The sequence below is a fragment of the Panthera tigris genome, chromosome B2, assembly GCF_018350195.1.
Source record: "Panthera tigris isolate Pti1 chromosome B2, P.tigris_Pti1_mat1.1, whole genome shotgun sequence".
Taxonomy (NCBI): Eukaryota; Metazoa; Chordata; class Mammalia; order Carnivora; family Felidae; genus Panthera; species Panthera tigris.
Genome location: NC_056664.1, coordinates 101134978 through 101156780, shown reverse-complemented (window position 1 = coordinate 101156780; position 21803 = coordinate 101134978). Strand labels below are relative to the sequence as shown.

The 21803-nt window shown below is 37.1% G+C and overlaps 1 long non-coding RNA gene across 1 annotated transcript in view; it reads left to right on the top strand.

Moving 5' to 3' along the window:
• LOC122238716 overlaps positions 1–12837 on the top strand; it is a 293519-nt gene extending 280682 nt beyond the window's left edge. The window contains exon 3 of the long non-coding RNA XR_006217825.1: positions 12738–12837. This is a non-coding gene — a long non-coding RNA (uncharacterized LOC122238716). The remainder of the gene's footprint in view (positions 1–12737) is intronic.
• Positions 12838–21803: the final 8966 nt, after the last annotated feature.

Sequence of the window (21803 nt, the reverse complement as noted above, 5' to 3'; positions counted from 1 at the left end):
AGTCACCTGTCCATTTTTTAACAAGATTTTTTGCGCATTGAGTTATATGTCAATAACATTTAAATTAAAAAGTAATACAGTAGATAAACGGACATATATTTGAAATCAGTAATTAAGTAATCTCTTTTCTTTCTCATTTTTGGAGCAAACAGTGCCTGCTCGTTCAAGAGAGAGTTGCTTTTCTTTTTTCCTCTGTGTTAGCCTAGGTCATCCAGAAGGCAAAGCCTGGAATAAAGGTTTATAATCCCAGCCTGAGGAGCAGAAGTAGGGGGTAAAGACTGGGGAAGCAGGAAAGGGAGCCATCATCAAAGGCTTTGTTATCAAGCTGATCACTACCTGACATCAAGTGTAATGAATTGCTTAATCTCTTGGGAATGCCAAGAGAGGACAGGTAAATAATTGATTCTCAAAGCAATCTTGCCAAGTTGAGGAAGGAAAATAATGTCTCTGACAGCACCCACCTCATATTGGTTCACCAGAACGACCTTATTTTTCTCCACTTCCACGTGGCTAATGTGCAGCGGGCTGTCTGGTTCCGCTGTTTCTTGCTTTAAGTATCAACAGAAGAGCTTTCAGGTAGAAGGCAAAAGTTTGGGCAGTAGCTGGCAGACCATCTGAGCCCGTGGAGGCAGGTTATCAAGGCAGGGGCTGGAGTGGAAAATTGCCCCAAGACCCCAGAGACAGAAAGCACTGAGAGTCTCTGAAGTATGAGGAAGAACTCAGTATTATTTGCTGTCTACGTGCTCCCCGAGAGCTATCCTGCGGCTATAACTCTCCAAACACAAGGATTTAATAACCTGACTTGTATTCATAGTGGAAATAATATGCAAGGCTTGGAAGTGACTGTGAGGAAAGCAACCCAGCTGTGGGGAGAAGCCCACAAATATGTGAAGCTGGTCCCCTGAGACTATGTTCCTGTCTGAGATTCATTATCTTTCTTCCACTTCCCTAGCTCTGAACCTGGGTAGAAGCTGGGCTCCACTTCTGTTTTTGAAGAAGCACCCCAGCTAAACATGACAAGAACATTTTTATATCCTAGAGGAATGAAAAGCACAGAAGAGCACAGAGCTTATGTATAAGTTAGTTTAAGTTGACTAAAATAACAGCGAAGTAATCAACTGTTACTTTACTCTTTACTCCTCCAGTTGTCTTCCTTCAACACTTTGGAGACTCTAACAATGATGTAGTCTTCCTACATTGAAGATGGTATATTTACACTTGGGAAGTATCGTCGTCCCACATAGGCATCATTTCATCCCTAACTCTTAGAGAAAATGATTAGAATAGTCTGATTTTAGCCCGAGAAAAAAGAAGGGCCGCTGGAGAAGTCACGTTTGTTTTACTCTAAGGTTATGCATTTCTTTTAATCTTGTCCCGGAGTAAGTATAATATAAAAGGAAATTGGGACTAAGAAGAAAAATTAAGAAAATTCTCTAAATCAGAATCTGAATAAATTATCCTTATATTAGTTTCTCAGGGCTGCCAGAACTAAGTATTGTCAACGAGGTGGTTTAAACAATAGATATTTATTTTCTCACAGTTTCTGGGTGCTAGAAGTCAAAGATTAACGTGTTGACATGTTGACAGGCTCGGTTTTTTCTGAGGCTTCTTCCCTTCTGTGTCTTCACATTGTCTTTCCTCTGCGCATGTCTGTATCCTAATCACCTCTTCTTATAGGAAAGACATCATGTTTGAGTCAGGGCCCATCTTAATGAACTTATTTTAACTTAACCACCTCTTTAAAGGCTTTATTCCCCAATACAGTCACATTCTGAGGTACTAAGGCCTTGTTAGGGCTTCAACATATGAATTTGAGAGAACACCATTCAGCCCATAACAATGCCTAATTAATAAGATAACTGAATTTTTCCTTAATTATATATCTTTGATTTACCTTTCTGATTCAAATCCTATTCCCTCCTCATCCTCAGTTAAACTACTAATTTATTCTAGGTCTAATTCTTGATTGTTTCAGATTATCAAGGAAACACTTTATTTGCCTTCCTGTGCCCTTACTCTATACCCACGTGGCTAATTGCTAAATGTAGCCAAAATTGTTCTTATTATACAGGAAGTCTCTCTATATCTATGTGTATATAATCACTGATCAAAATAAGTATAGGCACATGATGTATACAGAATTCAGTGTAAACCTTTATCATGTAACTCATTGTACTCACTGGTTTATTTTATTTTATTTTTTATTTTTATGTGCTTATCTCTTACACTAGTTCACGAGTTCCTGGAGGGTAGGGTCATGTCTAATTCAACCCTGACTTAGAACCAAATACAATGCTTGAAATATGCATAGTTGTCTCTCAGTAAATGTTAAATAAAGAATGCTCACTTAAGAATTTTATCTTAGTTTTTACTGCATTTCAACTGATTATGTGTTGATTTTCCTTTAGTTGGTGTAAATCTCCTCCAGACTTTTTGGTGAGCATAAAGGAATTAAATAGTAATTCAGTTTTATTTATGTCTTTCGAAAAGAATGTTCTCAACATCCAGATGGGAGAAAAGAATGGGATAAAAGCACGAAGTTTGAACCTTTTGAGTTTTCTGCCCTTTAATGTTCAAAGCAACTGATACTTTAAATCTATTTCCTTACTTTGAGTGCTTGAAAGTAAACGTCAGTGTTTTAGGGGAGGAAGCATCTTGTTCTATTTAGAACTTCTTTTCCTGTGCAGGAAGCTCCTTTTTTGCTTTTTTCCCCTCTCCCAGAGAACTGGGTTGTATACCAACAGACCTGTCTCATGTCTTTTACAATTTCCTAACTCTCCTCACCAACTCTCTGCATTTTTACTTCAGGATCAGCTGGTAAATCACACTCCTTAGCTGTGATGTTGAAAATGCTCACTGCTTCAAGGTTCTAATGCAGATGGTCAGTTCCCATAAACCGTCTTCCTCCTCTGATCAAACATACCCACCTGAGGTGACAGAGGGGCATTGTGATCTGTATAATTCTCTTTGTGACACCTAGCTTTATGTTCGTCATCCTTTACATGTGTTATATGAATGCGTGGACCAAAAGATAAGAAATTATGCTTTCTTTAGCTATGACACGCCATATTAATGTTAAAAATGTTTCAGAGCACCGTGTTAGCTAAATAGACTTCATCCTGTGAGATTGTCTGTAAATAGTCCCCGGTGTGAAAAGGACTGATAAGTGAAAATATTTGTCTTAATTTACTAGAGATTACTATAGAAAAATATAGCAATGTGAGAACAAATGTTATTAAATAAATGTCTAAATGCACCAGATATTTTCAAAAACATTTTATCTGGAAGGAATGAAAAGCAATTATTATTTAAAGTCAGCATGCCATAAAAACACAAAATATGTGCCATGGGTTAAAATAATTCCACTCAGATAATTTTCTGACTATAACCTACAAATGTTAAAAGTTCAAACTTTATCTTTCATGTACGAGACTATATAGATGTATTGATGAATTGTAAATGATAACCAACAACATCCTGTTCTCAATGAAGTAGGGAGAAATAAATGCAAGGTACATTTATCTTTTTATTGATAATGTTGGCTCAAGAAATTCATATTTCTAAGCCTTTATAAAAGTCATCCGAAATAAAATTAATCTACACACGCTTGGGGACAAAAGAAATAAGGCTGCTTAGGCTGCTTGGGTGGCTCAGTTGGATAAGCATAGACTCTTGATTTCAGCTTAGGTCATGATCTCATGGTTTGTGAGCTTGAGCCCCATGTCCGGCTCTGTGCTGACAGTGTGGAGCCTGCTTGGGATTTTGTCTGTCTCCCTCTCTCTCTGCCCCTCCTCCACTCTTGCTCACTTTCTCTCTCTGTCAAAATAAAAAAATAAAAACTTTTTTAAAAAAAGAAATAAGTCTGCTTAAATAACAAAAAGTTTTGATTAAAAAAATGAAAAATTGTGTATGTATGTCACACAGCTACCTCGTATTTACGACTTATTTCTTAAATACTCTTAACAATAATGATAAGCTTATTAGAGAGGTATTACTGTTCCTCAATTACATGTGAAAAGATTGAGGCTCAAAGAGGGTTAAGTCAATGGCCCAAGATCACACAGCTAGAAATAGAAGAACTAAGTTGAGCTCTGTCTTCTGATTTCACTATATCTAGTTCCTCTCTTGTGAGCAGCAACTAAAATATTTGTTTTTCATACCTAAAATTGTAAGTCATCTTCAAAACATAACAGCAAATGCTCCGTAGATATTTCAAGCCTCTTTGCCTCCTGGCAATCTTTAACTTTAGTCATCCCCCATACCCTTGCCCCATTCATTGCTTAGTCAAATCATAGGGCTGAAAGAGACCCAAATCTCTCCTTTTGTTTATGAGAAATCAGAGATCTCGAGAAACAAGCCTATTTATTCTAGGTAATCCAGGTAATCATTGGAAAATTGCAAGTAGAATTTAGTTTTTCAGTCCCGCTTTTATGATCTTCCCATTGCGTTCCTAGCTAATCACATACTCATCCAAAAGTACTTATTGAAAGTATGTTCACTGAGGTGATAGAACAATTTTATCATTTCCTCTGACTTTGAGGCATCTTATAATTCTGCTGGAAAGACATAAAGATATAATTAATAAAGTGATTGCTATTGACCGTTAAGTTCACCGACCTACTTCGGAGCAAGGAAAGGTCAGTGCAGGGTGTGCTGGTAAAGGAGCTCTAAATGAGGGAGGCTGGGCCTTAACTATAACTAAATCTTTCTTGCTGAGTGGAATTCTGATGGGAGATGGAGAAAAAGAATATTTTAGCGGAGGACAACAGTCTGACCTTCACCTGAATGCCATGAGCTTTTTAAAGATGCTCCATCAAACTGTGAGCAACTTATTAAATTCATTATGGCTGCAAAATACAGGCTCTGGTGGTGACTATTGGATGGGATGTTGAGCTAAGCAGGACTAAATAGACAAGATGCTGAACAGTGTATGAAGGATGTCAGAGGTGTGACTCAATATTTAGCCTGCGTCAAGCAAAGACTACTTTTGTCTCACACTTATAAGAGCTTTGCTTTGTGAAAATAGAAGAGAAAATAATCAGGGAAGTAAACAGAAGCAGTGTGCAAGACAACTGAGTAAAAGAAACAATAGCTGTATCTCCTTAAAGATGCACTGAGCCAAGGGTGATTATCTAGTCCTTAGTGTGCACTTGTTTTGTAGTTCCTATATATAAGGGCTCCACCATACTAATTTCTAAAACGTGGCTTCAAAAACAAATAGTAGCTGGTCTAATAGGAATGTCCACAATGACTATCGGTCGTCAGTAAAAAGATTTGCCTGGGTGAAGTGGATGACCTCAATTGACGTGGAGAAGAAAATAGACTTACCACTCAGATGGAGGAGAGATTGACAAGCATATTTACCAGACTTCATTGGGATTTTTGTTGTTACTTTTGGTAGACTTTTAGTTAAAATGGAATTCAGTCTCATTTCTTTTCCTAAGTTTCTTTTAGAGAGAGAGAAAAAAAGAGGATCAAGAAAACCAAGAATAAATCGCTGAATATCTAGCAAGGAAAGAGATGAGATAGAGGTCCTTCCTGGCCTGCCCTAGAATCTAAAACATGTTACCTTGTCAATCAGAATTATCTCCCTTGACAGGAATCAATGTACCTTAATAAATATGTAATTAACAGCCTTTTCCTTATTCTTGACATGGTCTAAAGATCAAAAGAAACTGAAAGTCCAAAGAGCAAAATTAAAATAATGAAATGGAAACAATAATAATAATATGAAGAATGTAAAAGGATTTTCATTTTAGTAGAATCATAGAAACCTAGTAAACCAATGGGTAAAGAGAAGCCAGATGAAAATAGAAAGCAGAGAATAGGTGAAGACAAATTTGATGCAAGACAAAGAAAATGTATGTATTTACAATACTCAGGGATGCCTGGGTGGCTCAGTAGGTTAAGTGTCTGACTTCAGCTCAGGGCATGATCTCATGGTTCATAAGTTCGAGCCCCGCATCAGGCTCTGTGCTGACAGCTCAGAGCCTGGAGCCTGTTTCAGATTCTGTGTCTCCCTCTCTCTGCCCCTCCCTTGCTTGTGCTCTGCCTCTCTCTCTCTCTCTCTCTCTTTCTCTCTCTCTCTCTCAAAAATAAATAAACATTTAAAAAAATGTTTTTTAAATAAATAAAATGATCAAAGAATATTATAAATTATTATACAAACTATGTTCCAAAATAGATTAGGAAATAAAAAAGATATTAATAGGATGGAATTGGAAAGGTAACATGATTGTGGACAATTTGATGCCTATCTAAATAAAACAGCAATTACAAATACTCAACACTACAGATTTTCAATACTGAGAATTTTTAGTCTTTTTTAAAAGTATAAACAGCAGATAAATATACCTTGACAGAATTAAGTAACAAAATTTCTAGAGTTTAGAATATGCTGTATAATTTATAGTTCTTTCAGCTAAACTGCATTTTACTGAAAATGTTCTTAGAAAAATACTTGGCTGGTAATAGGTTCAAAGTCAAATTCTTTTTAACAAATTAAAGGAAAGACTTGCATTTTAAAATAAAACGAAGAACTCATATGACAAGAATTTTATTTAAAAGAGTTTGTCATTATTTTAAAAAATATCAATGAACATTTTAGTCTGGTTACAACCTAGGGAAAAGAAATAACAGGAGCACCTGGGCCACTCAGTTGGTTAAGCACCTGACTCTTGATTTCAGCTCACTGATCTCATGGTTGTTGAGATTGAGCCCCTCATTGGGCTCTGCAGTGACAGCTTGGAGCCTGCTTAGGATTCTCTCTCTCTCTGCCCCTCCCTTCCCCCCTGCTTTTGTGTGCGCTCATGCTCTCTCTCTCTCTCTCAAAATGAATAAATTAAGAAAAAAAGAAATAACAGATATTTATGAAGACATAACCTAAAAATATAAAACTAAAGTAATAGAAAATGTGTGTCAAGTAAAAATGTAAAGACAGGAAAAAAAGAATGCTACACTTCTATTCCTAAAATGTGAGGAACTCATGAGAAAATAAATATACAGAAGTACTGAAGATTTTAAAGCAAATAATAGAAAATTAAAGTAAAGGAAATTAGTGGTGGTGGTGGTGGAGGTGTGTGTGAAAGAGAGAGAGAGAGAGGGAAAATATCAAAAGGAAAAAAAACTAACCAATTAGGTTTGGTGGCTACATTAAAAAAATTTTTTTTTAAATGTTTATTTATTTTTGAGAGACAGAGTATGAGTGGGGGAGGGGCAGAGAGAGAGGGAGACAAAGAATCTGAAGCAGGCTCCAGGCTCTGAGCTGTCAGCACAGAGCCCGACGTGGGGCTCGAACTCACAAACCAGGAGATCACGACCTGAGCCGAAGCCAGACGCTTAACCAACTCAGCCACCCAGGCGCCCCAGGTGGCTACATTTAAAACTATGGCAAGTTGATTCTTCAAGCTCAATGGTAGTATCATGGGGTTTAAAAAAAATTTTTTTTGATGTTTATTTTTGAGAGAGAGAGAGAGAGAGAGCTCAAGTGTGGGAGAGGCAGAAAGAGAGGGAGACACAGAATCTGAAGCAGGCTCCATGTTCTGAGCTGTCCGCACAGAGCCCAGTGTGGGGCCTGGACCCACGAACCCTGAGATCACGACCTAAGCTGAAGTCAGACTCTTAACTAACTGAGCCACTCAGGAGCCCATATGATCATGGGGTTTTAAATGAAAACCCATACTCCGTAGGGTCACATACTTTCTTTCACCAAAACATTGCACAGTTGTGGACTACTAGTGCTGTGAAGATTTGGCATTGCACAGCTCATTATGACAGATTCATCAAACCATGGATAGAATCACGCCTCTAGCTTGTAAGTCCAACTTTTATACTGCATGTTCTATAAAAAGGAGATGTACTTTTGAGAAACTAGGGGGTCCAGAGATACTACTTAAAGTACACTCAATAAACAAACACAGCGCGCAGTAATTTTATGAATCGTACGTACTCACTTAAAATAGAGTGAGGTTAAAAAGGAATTTGAAGAGCGAAAAAAAAAAGAAAGAAAGAAAGGAAAGAAAAGTTAACAAAATGAAGTCAATAAAATGATAATGATGTAAGAGAATAATAGGAAAGGTAGGAATGAAAGGGAGTGTAGATACATGGGAGACAGACTTCCAAGAGTGCTGAAAAGACCGCTTTTTTTGAGTGCAAAGCAATGGGATACTCGTGATTGGTGTATAAAATACCACTATGGAAAGAGAGCAGGCTGGCAGATTCAAGTAGATCTTCCCTGATCCTACTTTATTGAAATTAGAGCCCAGGGTAAGTTTTTGTCAAAGACAATGTGCTATCCTAAACTGGCATCATGAATACATTTCTTAAAATCCATTGACTTCTGCCTCTTATCTTGCTAATTGTGAAAAAGGAAGAGGCGGAAGATGAAAAAGAAAAAAGAGCTCAGAGTCGGTAGTTACTCATTTCACTCCCTTTTAGCATCTAACATTATGCGTGCCTTAAACTGACCAACTCACTGAGACACTGCAGAAACAGCAGGGTGCAAAACCATGGGTGTTAAAAACGGGGAAAAAAGAACAGGAAAGGGGTTTCAATGTGTCAGTTTTAGGTGACAAGATTACTTCAAAATAAAATTAAATTTTATGATAGAAGAGAAAACGTGAAACCCTTTTCAAATGATTATTCTTGACTCTTTGCTGGAACCTGCACAGGCTAAAATACTTCCAGCAATTGCCTCAGGCTGCCTGAGATCATTTCTGGCTAAAAATAGATAAGATTGGTGCAGCAGTTTACTGATATCCTACTTTTATGTTAATGGGTTGTAAACAAGAAAAGATACTCCCAGGGCCAGTGTGTTCACAAGTTATCAAAAACCAGGCAAATCTCAGCCTAGACAAATAACTACTATACTGCTCATTTCAACTTCTGACTCTTCCAATTCAGTTGACTACCAGGTTGTCTTTGATAGAGTGGTGTTGCTAGGCAACAAGGGTAGTCAGTGCTACTCCTGGGCATGAGGACCTGAGGCTGTGCAAAAGCATTTGCAAAACCTGTATTTGTCTATAAATGTCTAGTACTTACCATTGTCTTCTTGCTGAGAATCACAAATGATAGCAAAGCCTATCAATAATATTTAAAAATAAATATTGGATTTTGATGAAAATGATTCTGAGGAGTTCAGGGGTTTTACAGACAACAAAGGAGTCCATTGCACACACAAAAAAAGAAAAGGTTAATAATCCCCGCCCAAAGACAATAAAGAATTATATGAAATCGGAATTTAATTTGGAAGGTCAGAAAATTTAGCTGTCTATATTAGATGTCATCTACAGAATAGAATTTTGAAGTTTGACCCATTTAAAAATATCAGTGTAATGGGAATTCTCCATTTGTCTACCTCGGGGAATGTATGCAAGGCCAACAGGGAGTTAGAATTCCAGATGATATCTGCTTGTGTTTTTAATATTTTCTGCTAGTGTTTTCCTACCACTGGACATTGCATTCCTTTCTGTTGTTTCAAACAGGACTATTATATCATGTGCTACCTTTAAATATTTATGTTATTATATTATCAGATCAAATACTAATAATATCTCATTACTCTTCATTTTGCTATCCCTGCCACTTTTTACACTTGCCAATATTAACAAGTATGTTTTTTAGATATATTTGTGTTAATGTTAAAGGAGTTTTTAGAAAAAAACATGGACAAAAATTAAATTCATTATCGTCAGTTTATTGAGATACATTTTAATTGACTTTTTGCTCTTCGTTTTATGAGTCTCATTTGTATATTGTTTAACTGATTATAGTCCTTGCTGTTTTTTAAATTTTTTTGTAATATTTATTTATTTTTGAAGGAAAGAGAGACAGAGTGTCAGTGGGGGAGGGGCAGAGAGAGGGAGACATAGAATTTGAAGCAGGCTCCAGGCTCTGAGCTATCAGCACAGAGCCCAAAGCTGGGCTCAAACTCATGAATCATGAGATCATGACCTAAGCTGAAGTCAGATGCTTAACTGACTGAGCCACCCAGGTGCCCCTATAGTCCTCACTTTCATGGCACACTGTCATTGGTCTGTTTTATCTGAGGCTCTTAGTTTTCCCACTTTGGCCTCCCCTTCTAGCCCCCTACCACCTTTAAGGACCCAATCTAATGTGTTTCATATATGACTTCACTATTGATGTAATCTTAAAAATTATCTATGTTTATGTCTATATATCTGTATGAATGATAGTTTCCGGTATACTACTTAAAAAAAAAATGATATTGTGTTATATTTTTGTTTTCTTTCTCACTTTTTGCTGCCCAACATCATGTATTTAAGACCCACTCATAGTGAGATATAACACACACATACATACACACATACACATGCTTATCAACTTCAGTGCTTTTGATTGCAATATAATATACTGTTATGTGTTTCTACTGTATGAGCTTCCTAATGCCCCAGAAACTGCTCTGATGACCATCCATGTCCGTGTTCACCCATGGACCTGTGGGTGAGAGTCCCTGCGGGCACACTAAGAAGTAGGACATATGTTGTTTTCCAAAACATTTTATGTTTTCCGAAAAGGTTGCATTTGTTGGCGCTCCCACTAATAATTTATACAGGTTTCTATTTCCCCATAATTTTTTTTTAAAAACAGTATTATTGAGCATTTAGAATTTTTGTTAGTTTAATGGAGAAAAGTAGGACCCCACATGAATTCTCCGATGGCATATGGCACTTGTGATGAGCACTGGGTGTTACATGTAAGTGATGAATCACTAAATTGTAATATTACGCTGTATGTTAACTAAATAAAAACTTGAAACGACAACAAAAAAATCAATTTATCATGTCATTCCTACATGAAAGCCATTTAGGGTCTCCATTTGTGAGTTACCTATACATTTCCTTGGGCCATTTTTCCGTTGTGTTTCTCATCATATTCTTGTTAATTAATGAGACTTCTTTGTTAATTTTAGATACTTCTCCGATTTAGGCATCACTAATAACTGCTTGAACAACTTTGTCTGAATAGAAAAATTAAACTGAATAGAAAACATTGATAGAAAACATTTTGATACTGTTGAATCATTTTTTTTTCCTTTTGGCTTGTGATTTTGCATTTTATTGAAAAAATTTCTATTTCAAAACCAAAAGACAATCTTCTACATTTTTTTCACCACTTATCTTACAGTTTTACCTTCCCATTCGGATTTTTAATCAATCTGGGTTTGACTCGTCTATGTTGTTTGAAAGATGGGTTGAATTTTATTTTCTCCTATATAGAAAACCAATATCACAAATTCAATCAATTAAGAAAAGATCTGCAACTCCCCCTCTGATCTGTGTTGTGACCACTACTACATAACGTTACATAAACAGATCTGTTTCGGGACATTCTCGTTTTCTTTGGTTCTGCATGTCTGTTCCTGTACCAGGAATACACTTTCTAGCATTATGGTATAGTATGCATTAAAAAGTGATAAATCCGCCTCTTTTCTTTCTCCAGAATTTCTAGGAGGAAAAACTATTGATTGGCCACATTTTCCCCTTCAGTATAAAGTTTGTTATATTTGAACTGTACTGAAAAACATTGCATAAAAAACTTTATGACCTGCTTTATTGAAGGCCAGTGCAGAGTTGGGCTGTGTTAGAACCACCAACACTTGGTGTTTGGTATGTTTGAGAAATAGAAACTGGCAGCAGCACTTAAGCGTCTCATTCACAAACTGTCACGGATCTCAAAACTCAGCCAGCAACGTATTCTGCAACAGGCTTTGCGTTGTCCGTCACTGCTTGAGAACTTCATGTGAGATGGAGAGTTCAGTAACATGTAGCCGAAATCCTTCTTAATACCCTATTTCCACTCTTTGTTGACTCTACTCCTCATTTTACCTCCGCTAGCAAAAAGTACAGACAGTTCTGACTTAATGATGGTTCAACTTAGGAGTTTTTGACTTCGTGATGGGGCGAAAGGCCATACACACACAGTAAAAATTGTACGTTGCATTTTGATCTTTTCCTGGGCTAGCGATATGTGTGTGTGATCCCCTCCCATGATGCTGGGCAGAGGCAGCAAGCCACAGCCCCTAGTAGACCACTCAATCACAAGGGTGAACAACCGGTATACTTACAACCATTCTGTACCTATACGGCCATTGTGTTTTTCACAGGATTCACAGGATTCAATAAATTATATGAGATATTCAATACGTTATTATAAAATAAGCTTTGTGCCCAATGATTTTCCTTAACTGTAAGCTAATGTAAGTGTCCTGAACACAGCTAAGGTAGGCTAGGCTAAGTTATGATGTTTGGTAAGTCAAGTACATTGAATGGCTTTTCGATTTATGATATTTTTAATTTACGAGTTTATCAGGATGGAACCCCATTGTTAAGCCAAGGAAGTTCTATATATGAAGGAGTTTAATACATGTGTTAACAAATAATAATAAATCTGTTATACATCATATATTTTCCAATGTAAAAAATTGTTTTATGGGTCATCATCATCATAGATCCTTATATTTGTATAATGTTCTATAAGTTTATATAGTAGGACTTTATTCCTTACTTTTAATGACAAAACTCTAACTTGAGTAGACTTGTTACTATCTCAAATTATAAATGAAGGATCTGAGAGGTTTACTGTGATTCCCTTTTCCTAGATCATACCGCTGAGTGAAAGGCAAAAGCAGAATTAGACCTCAAGTCTCTCTTCCTTTAGCATACTATGCCATATGCCCGAAACATGTTCTGATACCATTTCATTACTTATCTTGGCAGAAAAACCTTGTCTACTCTGGTCCTGTGAGAAACATCCACAAGCCAGAGTTGAATATATCTGAATCTACATTGGATTACGTTGCACCAGAACCTTTGGGAAAAAAGGTAATCATGCATAATGATTTTGAGCTTGATTTATAAAAGAATATACAGTAGTGCTCAGGCAAACTGGATTGTGGTAACAAGAGTATTAATAATCCTCAACTGGCAATATCGTTCTAATACAACTGAATATTCCTATTCCTTAAATCCTTTCTCCCCCCATGGCTCAGTTTATATCATTGTAAGTTCTCTGTATCTGAACAATTATGCCAGATCCCCTTGGCATTTATCAAAAGCTTTTCCTTGCGGACAAAAGTTGGCAAACACATGTCATGAGACAAATGTAAGAGGTACTATGGCATTTGTGAGACTCATAATATTAGAAACATGTGATCACTGATGGCAAACAGACTAAGAAAAACTAAAAATGTGCACAACACATCTCTGGTTTTCTAAAATTGTGATGTGGGTGATTGGAAAGCCTTGATTTGTTGCCTCTATTACTATATCTATATATTTAGAATTATCTCCACATTTTTGAGAAAGGGAAGAACTTATATTGTCTGAAACATGTTGGAATGCTAGATGAAAGAAAGTTTAAAGGAGTAGATCTTGCCACCTGCTCTTTATTTATTTTTTTCATGATAGTCTATAAATTAAGGGACCCAGCAATATAGGTGAATGACCATGCAAGGAAACACGTGGAACCTACTGAGAGGTTCCTAGCAAATATTTTTATTTCTTTCAAAGGAGCTGCATTAAACATTACTGATACCTTGTGAGATTCAGATCTGTCAGGTTTCTGCAAACCACTTAAGCTTGAAACTATAGTTGTCTCCAAAAGGCTCCTTTCTCCATATTTATCTCCCAGGGGGAAGTCCTTGTTTCTCCGCCTCTGCCGTGGTCTCTCACTCTCTCCATTATTACTATCATTGCCTTAATAACTCTTACCCATAGTAGTTCTGTGTCCCTGCTAATATAACGAGTAATGTAGCCTCTTGACAAATCTTCCCACAATACCTGCAATCTATTTTACATCGATTACTCTCATATTAGTTCTCATGTAGAACAAGTCCATTGAAGAGTTTCCTTTCCCTAATTAAGATGTGGAAGCCTGTAAAAAGCCCAAGGATGGGTTTTACATGGCCTGATTTTTATGCTGTGCTTCAGGTATATATGGGTGGATTTGAACCAATCACTAGCCTCCACTCAATGTGAGGGCAGGGTGCATTTTTCATTGCCCTTCCCAGCAACTGCAGCTCATCGACACTGAATGCTTTCTTTGTGTCCTAAGCAAGATTAATCTATCTACATCTCGGTCAAGATTCATTTGCTTCAACTTTGATTACATTTAAGTATTTGACAACAAGACATAACCCAAGATATAACAATGGGAACATGAGGAATTTACAGACATTCCTTTCTTTGCACAGTTCTAGTATGCACAAATTTCAGGAAGTAACACCAGTCTCTCTACAGCGCTGCTCGAATTTCAGTAATCACTGTATTAACTGTCAGTAATTGTATTAGATACACACTTAGCTAGTTCTCACTCCATAAATCACTGTGTAAAAAACATGCCGTCATAATCAGGGACCAATCATATCATTCTTTCAGAGTCTGTCAATGATTGGTCACTGCACATTTGAGATTTGGTTCACCTACAGACAGCAAAGGGTGTCATTACATTGCTTCCTTTTCTCCCACTTATACACCTACATGACATTTACAAAAACGAATGATCAAAACAGGAAAATTGGCCAAAAAGCATCCAGGCACTGCAAACAAACAAAGAACAATGGTGCTGGAAGTAAAAATAAAAACTGGGCATAAATGGAGTTTTATAAGAAATGGCTGACCGTGGGAATGTTGACATGACCTCTGCCCAGGAGTGTACATGTGCAGCCAGGAGAAATTAGTAAAAGGGAACTTCTTGACATAAATGGAGGAGGTGATTGTGACCAAAAGGATGGAGGCAACCTAGAGGAAGCAATGTTAGCCAAACACTTCATATTATAGGAAGTCTTGGAAATATTTCCCAATATTGAAAGCACAAAGGATAAAATGTCAAAAACACGTTTTGAACTTGGAAAGAAGCATGACAATTCTCCAAGGCCTAGAAAAGGTGGTAGCTCTGTATCCTGTTACACAAGAAGAAGAACCACTCTTGATAATTTTTTACAAATCAGCAATGCCCCCTAATTCTCAATATTTCTAATGGTTTAAATTACAGTGTGCTATTATCGATGCTTTTTAGCAAAAGATTTTGTTTCCATAGACTTTTATACAGACTTAACAGACTTTATACAGCCAAGTACGGAGCTCATATTTTTCTGGCATGTTTACCTCAACCTCTCTGGGAGGAAACACAACATGACAGTATAGCAGTGAACACTCTCTGGTCCCTCCTGTCAAAAAGAATATTAAGTGCTTTTAGTGGACAGTGTCATTCAGCTTCTCATATGAAAATATTCTAAGTGCAATCATTGGCCTCCTAGAAATAGGCTCCTTAGCAGATTTCCCCTCCTGTAATTTTGTGCCCCGTTTGTGTGTGTGTGTGTGCGTGTGTGTAGATATGAACAAACCATATTCAATAATGGAGTGCATATTGCAATCCATTGTGCAAGTAGAACGTAAGTTTTTCCTTGATATTGAGACTTTGCAGAGCAACACATTGCCAAACTTTATTTTCAAGGGTAAGGCTTCCAAATGTTATTCATCTGTGTATGCATATGCCACTTTAAAAAACAAAACAAAACAACAAAGACAAACAAACAAACAAAATCTCTTATGGTACTCGAAATCTTGTCCACATGTATGGTGAATACTTTTTAAGCAAAAAGTTGGAGAACGGAGTGTTTAAATTATTCAGATATTCTTAGTAATGCAGAGTTATTCTACATGTGTCTTCAAAGATTAGCATGTTTCACAGAAATGGGAACCAACAGCATTGCTTTAAGTATAATTCTTAATGAATTACAAGACATTTTAAGTTATTCATGATGAATGGCAATTTCAGACCTCAGGAAACATAATGCTGGATACTGGGGATTTCTGACTGAAGGGAAAAGAACACCAGATTTCAGAATGTACTGTAAATACAAAAATGTTCTTTAATTTGCAGCAACTGCTATTTCAAAGATTTGTGTGGTTTAGGAGATTTTGCCCAACTGTCATGAGAAAAGGCAAAAATTACCCAACTGGGTTAGACTCATGCTGAGGCCATGGGGTTCTAGTATGCTCTAAGGAGGTTTCCTCTCTTTTTATCCTTAAAAAGTGGCATACTCCCCCCACCCTAGCATTTACTTTACTCCGATAACTCACTCTGAACCTATCATTCTTAAAATTACTATCTGAACATGGTTTCAAGAAGATCCATAAATAGATCTTCACTCTATAAATTAGATTTTCATACTATCTACTTAATTTATCTCTTAAGGTTTCAAGGGATAGGCTCTGGTTTTCATATTCCAGACTCGCTAAAGGGACTTTCTGCTTTTGAAAAAAGCATGGCGGCACTCTGATCCTATTTGACACTTAGTTTAAAAATAGGCGATTTAATAAATTTATGGTTCAGCTATTGAAATTTATTTCCATGTACACGTTTGTTTGTTTGTTTGTTTATCTGTTTATTTAAATGTTTATTTATCTTTGAGAGAGAGAGACAGTGTGAGTGGGAGAGGGGCAGAGAAAGAGGGAGACACAGAATTTGAAGCAGGTTCCAGTCTCTGAGCGGCCAGCAAAGAGTCCGATGCAGGGCTCGAATTCAGTGAGGCTCAAACTCACAGACCATGAGATCATGACCTGAGTTGAAGTCAGACACCCAACTGACTGAGCCACCCAGGTGCCCCATCCCGTTTACACTCTTAATATTTACTTTGACAAGGTCCAGGAAATGTGAATTTATTGTGAGGCAGTCAAGAGATTACCAAAGAATTGGAGCCAGCAATCCCGGCTCCATTGATTAAAGTCAGGTGATATTTGTTAAATTACATGAACCCTGTGCTTCACTGTTTCTTCATCTGTAAAATGAATATTATAATAATAATTTATATTGTCTAGTGTTGTTGAAAAGATATTATTAGGTGACATATCTATTTATACTTGGTGGCATGTGATAAACACTAAAATATTATCAACTATTATTTGAACAACCATATAATTTCCCAAACCTGGAAGTTCTGCCTGGTGCAAATGTTAAACCAGACAGTATGTGGGACTTATGATAAAATTGCCCGAGGAAAACTATGGTGTATGGTGTTCCAATATTATTATATTGTTACTTTAATTATTTTTACTTAAGGCAACTGTGATTAACCTTTCTACCTAGCTGTTCTTTTTGTTGGTGTGTCCAAGATGGCAACCTATCCAAGATGGCAGCTATGAAAATTGTTAGATAAAACTAGCGGGTGATATGCCTATAAAATCTCCCTGGACACCTGGGAAGGCATTGGAGCACTGGACTAGGCCATAACAGCAGTACTGTGGACATGATGAATGGTACCAGCTTAAATACAGGCAGGCTATTTCTAGGGCAGCTGGGGGCCAGTGTACAATGTAGTAGGGCTGCCTGAAATTTCCTCCAATATACCAGGTTTTGGAGTTGAAGAAGCATGACAATTGTATTTTTATGACTCGTGGTAGGAATTGATTTCATTACTATAGTAGGCTCAGTGCCAGACTGAGACAAGGGGAACTTGGGCTTCAGTGAGAGTTTTCACTTACTTTCTCCAGAGTTCATAGTTCTCTCCTAAATATAGGAGAAATGGAGTAGATAATCCTCAAGATGTGCAACTTATTGGTAATTATGTGTTTCTACACCCTGCTTGCTAATTTAGGAGAAACTAGTCATACTTCTGGAATAGTAAGTCTTTCGGTTGCATGATGCAAAAGAGAAAATTGAAGGAAGGCAGAGAAACTCTCGTAAGAGTCGAAACCAAGGCCCTTTGTATTCATACAGCAACCCCTCAAAATTGTACCTTGCTCAGAAATGTTTGCAATAGGAATTTTAGGCATATATATTTAAAATCAAGATCAATGATGGCCACAATTTAATTGTTGTTCTGAATTACCTTTAGCACTAAGCACTCCACTACTTAGGTGTTTTTGGTGTGTTAATGAGAATCTTTCAGATCTCAGAATCTTGCTGTTCCTTATAGCCACTCAATACACCTGTCTCTGTTTCTCAGGTTAAGTCATTACACTGTTGATTATACAGGAGGATACACTTGCCATGTAGACGGTCTGTCATTCACTACAATATGACAAATTTAGATTTAATGGAAGAGTTGACGAAGTCAGTTTCACCTAGGATGTAATAAGGCTGGTCCTGCTTGGTTTTGAAAGACGAAGCAAAAAGGGGACTTCTTTATCCTTTGTAGATTTTAATGTATACTTTTCTTTAAATCTCTAGACTAAGCCTTTGTTTTATGTTGAATAATGTCTTGGTTTCTTTAGCTTTTTCATGAAATCCCATCATCCTGAACTGTCTTTCAGAATTACTAGTTGTGTGGCACTTATCCTGAACATATGTTTGAATTCTATTTAAATTGCATGATAATAGACTTTCTTATCACTCTATCTCAAAGCTTTTGCCAACATCTTCCATATATCCTTATGTTAATCAGGAACTTAAACAAGCAATCAGAGATCTATTCTTTAAAAATGAATAGATATATAAGTAATGAGAGGAGAAAGTTGAGTCATGACATCATCCCCAGATACCTATCAAGGTGAAGAAAAACAGGACCAAGTTGTACTAATATCCAGGCCAAAGAGATTCCAGAGGAAGTTATTCGGTATCTGCCAAGACCATAGAACTTCATCACACGTTCCACTAGGAACACTTAAAATTCAAACTGAAGGAACTTTTAATATGATTTTAGCTACAGAAAAAATATTTTATACCTCCAAGAATAATATGCTTTTTTGGTGAGCTGACATATCCTGGCCTGATTTCCTGCATGAAAAAGCTCAAATTTCAGTACATTAAATTTACGATGCCATTTGGGCCTGCCAAAGGAACTTAGAAAACAGACACATGATGTCCTAAGCTGAAATCTTGTTTTTAAAACCAACCCTATTTTGTGTAAAACTCAGCTATGTCCTTTGGTTTAAAAAAAAAAAAAAAAGACTACTCAGCATTTACCCCCCTTTCCAAATCAGGGAGCTGAGGTCCATTCTATAATAGGCTGAGAATATGTAATTTTATCCACTGCAAGTTGGGCTTCAAGTTTTATGCCCAATTAGATGTTTCATTAAGCTGCATGTCCCATGAATTTGATTCCCTGTCTATGTCTTACCATCTTGCCAAGTATAGCAACCTTGAAATACTTGCCTACTATAAAATTGTGCTTCGAATAATAATTCCCAGAGAAAACCAAATTTAAACCTGGTCAGTCTTTTTTTTTTCTAATCTTTTTACCAAGAATATCATCACTTTAGTAAAAATAATAAATTTCATTTGGGTGACACTGCCACCATGAGGACCCAAGACTGGGAAACTTTCCCTGGCGTATCTAAGGTAAAAGCTGTCAGACTTCCTGGGATCCTGGTCATATGCTGTGGAATGTTTTTGTTTCTCCTTGTGCAGTCTCAGGAGTCTGGGGGTATAAAATTTTTATGTACTGAAAAGCCTTAAGAGCTGAAAAGTACTGCTAATGTGGAAATCACTAGGCCTGGAGGAAAGAATGGTAACTTAGAAAAAAGTCTGAATAAAATATTTTCCTTTTGTTGGATATTTGGAGGGATTAGGATAGAAATACCAACATCATAAGAAAAGATATATGTATCATTTCACAACACATCAGATTAAGGAGAGCTCCTGGGTCATTTGAGCTCTCAAGTAGTTTTGGGGAGGTTTGACAAAAATTGGAGGTCTCCCCTGGGAAAAAAAGCCAAAATACCTTTAAACAAATGATTTTACTGTTGTTTGTTGCTAGGTGAGGGCCTAGCACAGTGTCTGACACAATTGTAAGTGTCCTTTCTAACTGGTTATTGTATCTGTTTCATATATTGGCCTTTTATTAGTTTATAATATTATTATTCCTTGTGATGCTTTTTACTTTTTTTTAATTGAAGTATAATTAGCATACAATGTTACATTAGTTTCATTGGTTTCAGGTGTACAAGACAGCGATTTGCAAGTCTATCCATTATACTATGCTCATCACATCTGTCACTATACAACGCTATTACAATATCATGGACTATATTCCCTATGCTGTACCTGTTATCCCCATGACTTATTCATCCCATAGCTGGAAGTCTGTATCTCCCATTCCCCTTCACCTGTTCTTCCCATCCCCCTACCCACCTCCCCTATGGCAACTATCAATTTGTTCTCTCAGTTTAATCTGTTTCTGTTTTTTGTTTCTGTTTTTTTATGTTCCATATATAAGTGGAAGCATATGATATTTGTCTTTCTCTGTCTGACTTATTTCATTGAACATAATACCCTCTAGATCCATCCATGCTGTCAGAAATGGCAAGATCTCATCCTTTTTTATGGCTGAATAATATTCCAGTGCGTGCGTGCGTGTGTGTGTGTGTGTGTGTAGCACATCTTCTTTATCCGTTCATCAATTAATGGACATTTGGGTTTCTTCCATATCTTGGCTGCTGTAAATAACGATGTGATACACTTAGGGGTGCATATATCTTTCAAATTAGTGTTTTCATTATCTTTGGGCAAATACCCAGTAGTGGATTTTGGGGGATTTCTGAATTATACGGGGTTTATTTTTTTTTAATTTTTTTAATGTTTTATTTTATTTTTGAGACAGAGAGAGACAGAGCATGAACAGGGGAGGGGCAGAGAGAGAGCGAAATACAGAATCCGAAGCAGGCTCCAGGCTCTGAGATGTCAGCACAGAGCCTGACTTGGGGCTTGAACTCACAGACCGTGAGATCATGACCTGAGCCGAAGTCAGATGCTTAACCGACTGAGCCACCCAGGCACCCCGTGGTTTCTATTTTTTTAACTTTTTGAAGGACTTCATTCTGTTTTCCAGTTTGACTGCACCAATTTGTATTCCCACGAACAGTGTGTGAGTGTTTCTTTTTGTTCACATTCTCACCAACACTTGTTATTTCTTACCTGTGTGGTATTAGTCATTCTGACTGGTGTAAAATGGTAACTCATTGTGGTTCTGATTTGCATTTCCCTGGTGATGAGTGACATTGAGCGTCTTTTCATGTGTCCGTTGGGCATCTGTGTGTCTTCTTTGGAAAAATGGCTATTCAAACCCTCTGATGTGAGGACTTGTGTCTTAGGTGGAAATTGTTTGTTCGCTTTTTAAATTCCTGTATTTTTGATATATATTTTCATTCTTTGATTTTCATACTTTCTGTTTCCTGTTTTATTTTTCTTGCAAACAGTATACTGTGGGATCTTCTCTTTAAATAGATATGAGAGACTTCACTTTCTGATTGTTTTACCTGTGTATATTTAACTCTTACCTATATAGTATTCCTATTACTCTTATATCTTCCATCTTATTTTGTATTTTCATATGTGTTCTTGTGTTTATGCATGTGTGTGTGTGGGGGGGGGGGGAGACAGAGAGAGACAGAGAGAGAGAGAGAGAGAGAGACAGAGAGAGAGAGAGAGACTTTAAGCTCCCTGAGTTCCATGGCCACCCAGAAAATACCAGCTGAAGTTTATGACTACAGTAGGGGAGGGGACACCTTTCTCAGGCTGTCTTGCTGACAGTTCTTGGACTGGCCCAACTCAGGGCAACCAGGGAATGAAAACAGAACACAAGGAGAATGTACTCCAGCCTAGTGCACTTTAGTTGACTATTTCCTTTGTATCTGGGGACTTGTTCCATTTTCTTATCTTTCTCACATAGCTTTAAAGTTTCGCCTGTGAATATGCCTCAGGACCAATGACTTTTTATCCTCGCTACATTATAGCCATTGTGGAAATAGTTAACAAATACCAATGCCAATCTGATTTAATTTGATGAAATCTGCAAATTGGTATGTCTTTATAATGTCCTACCATCCCTGAGGATTCTAATG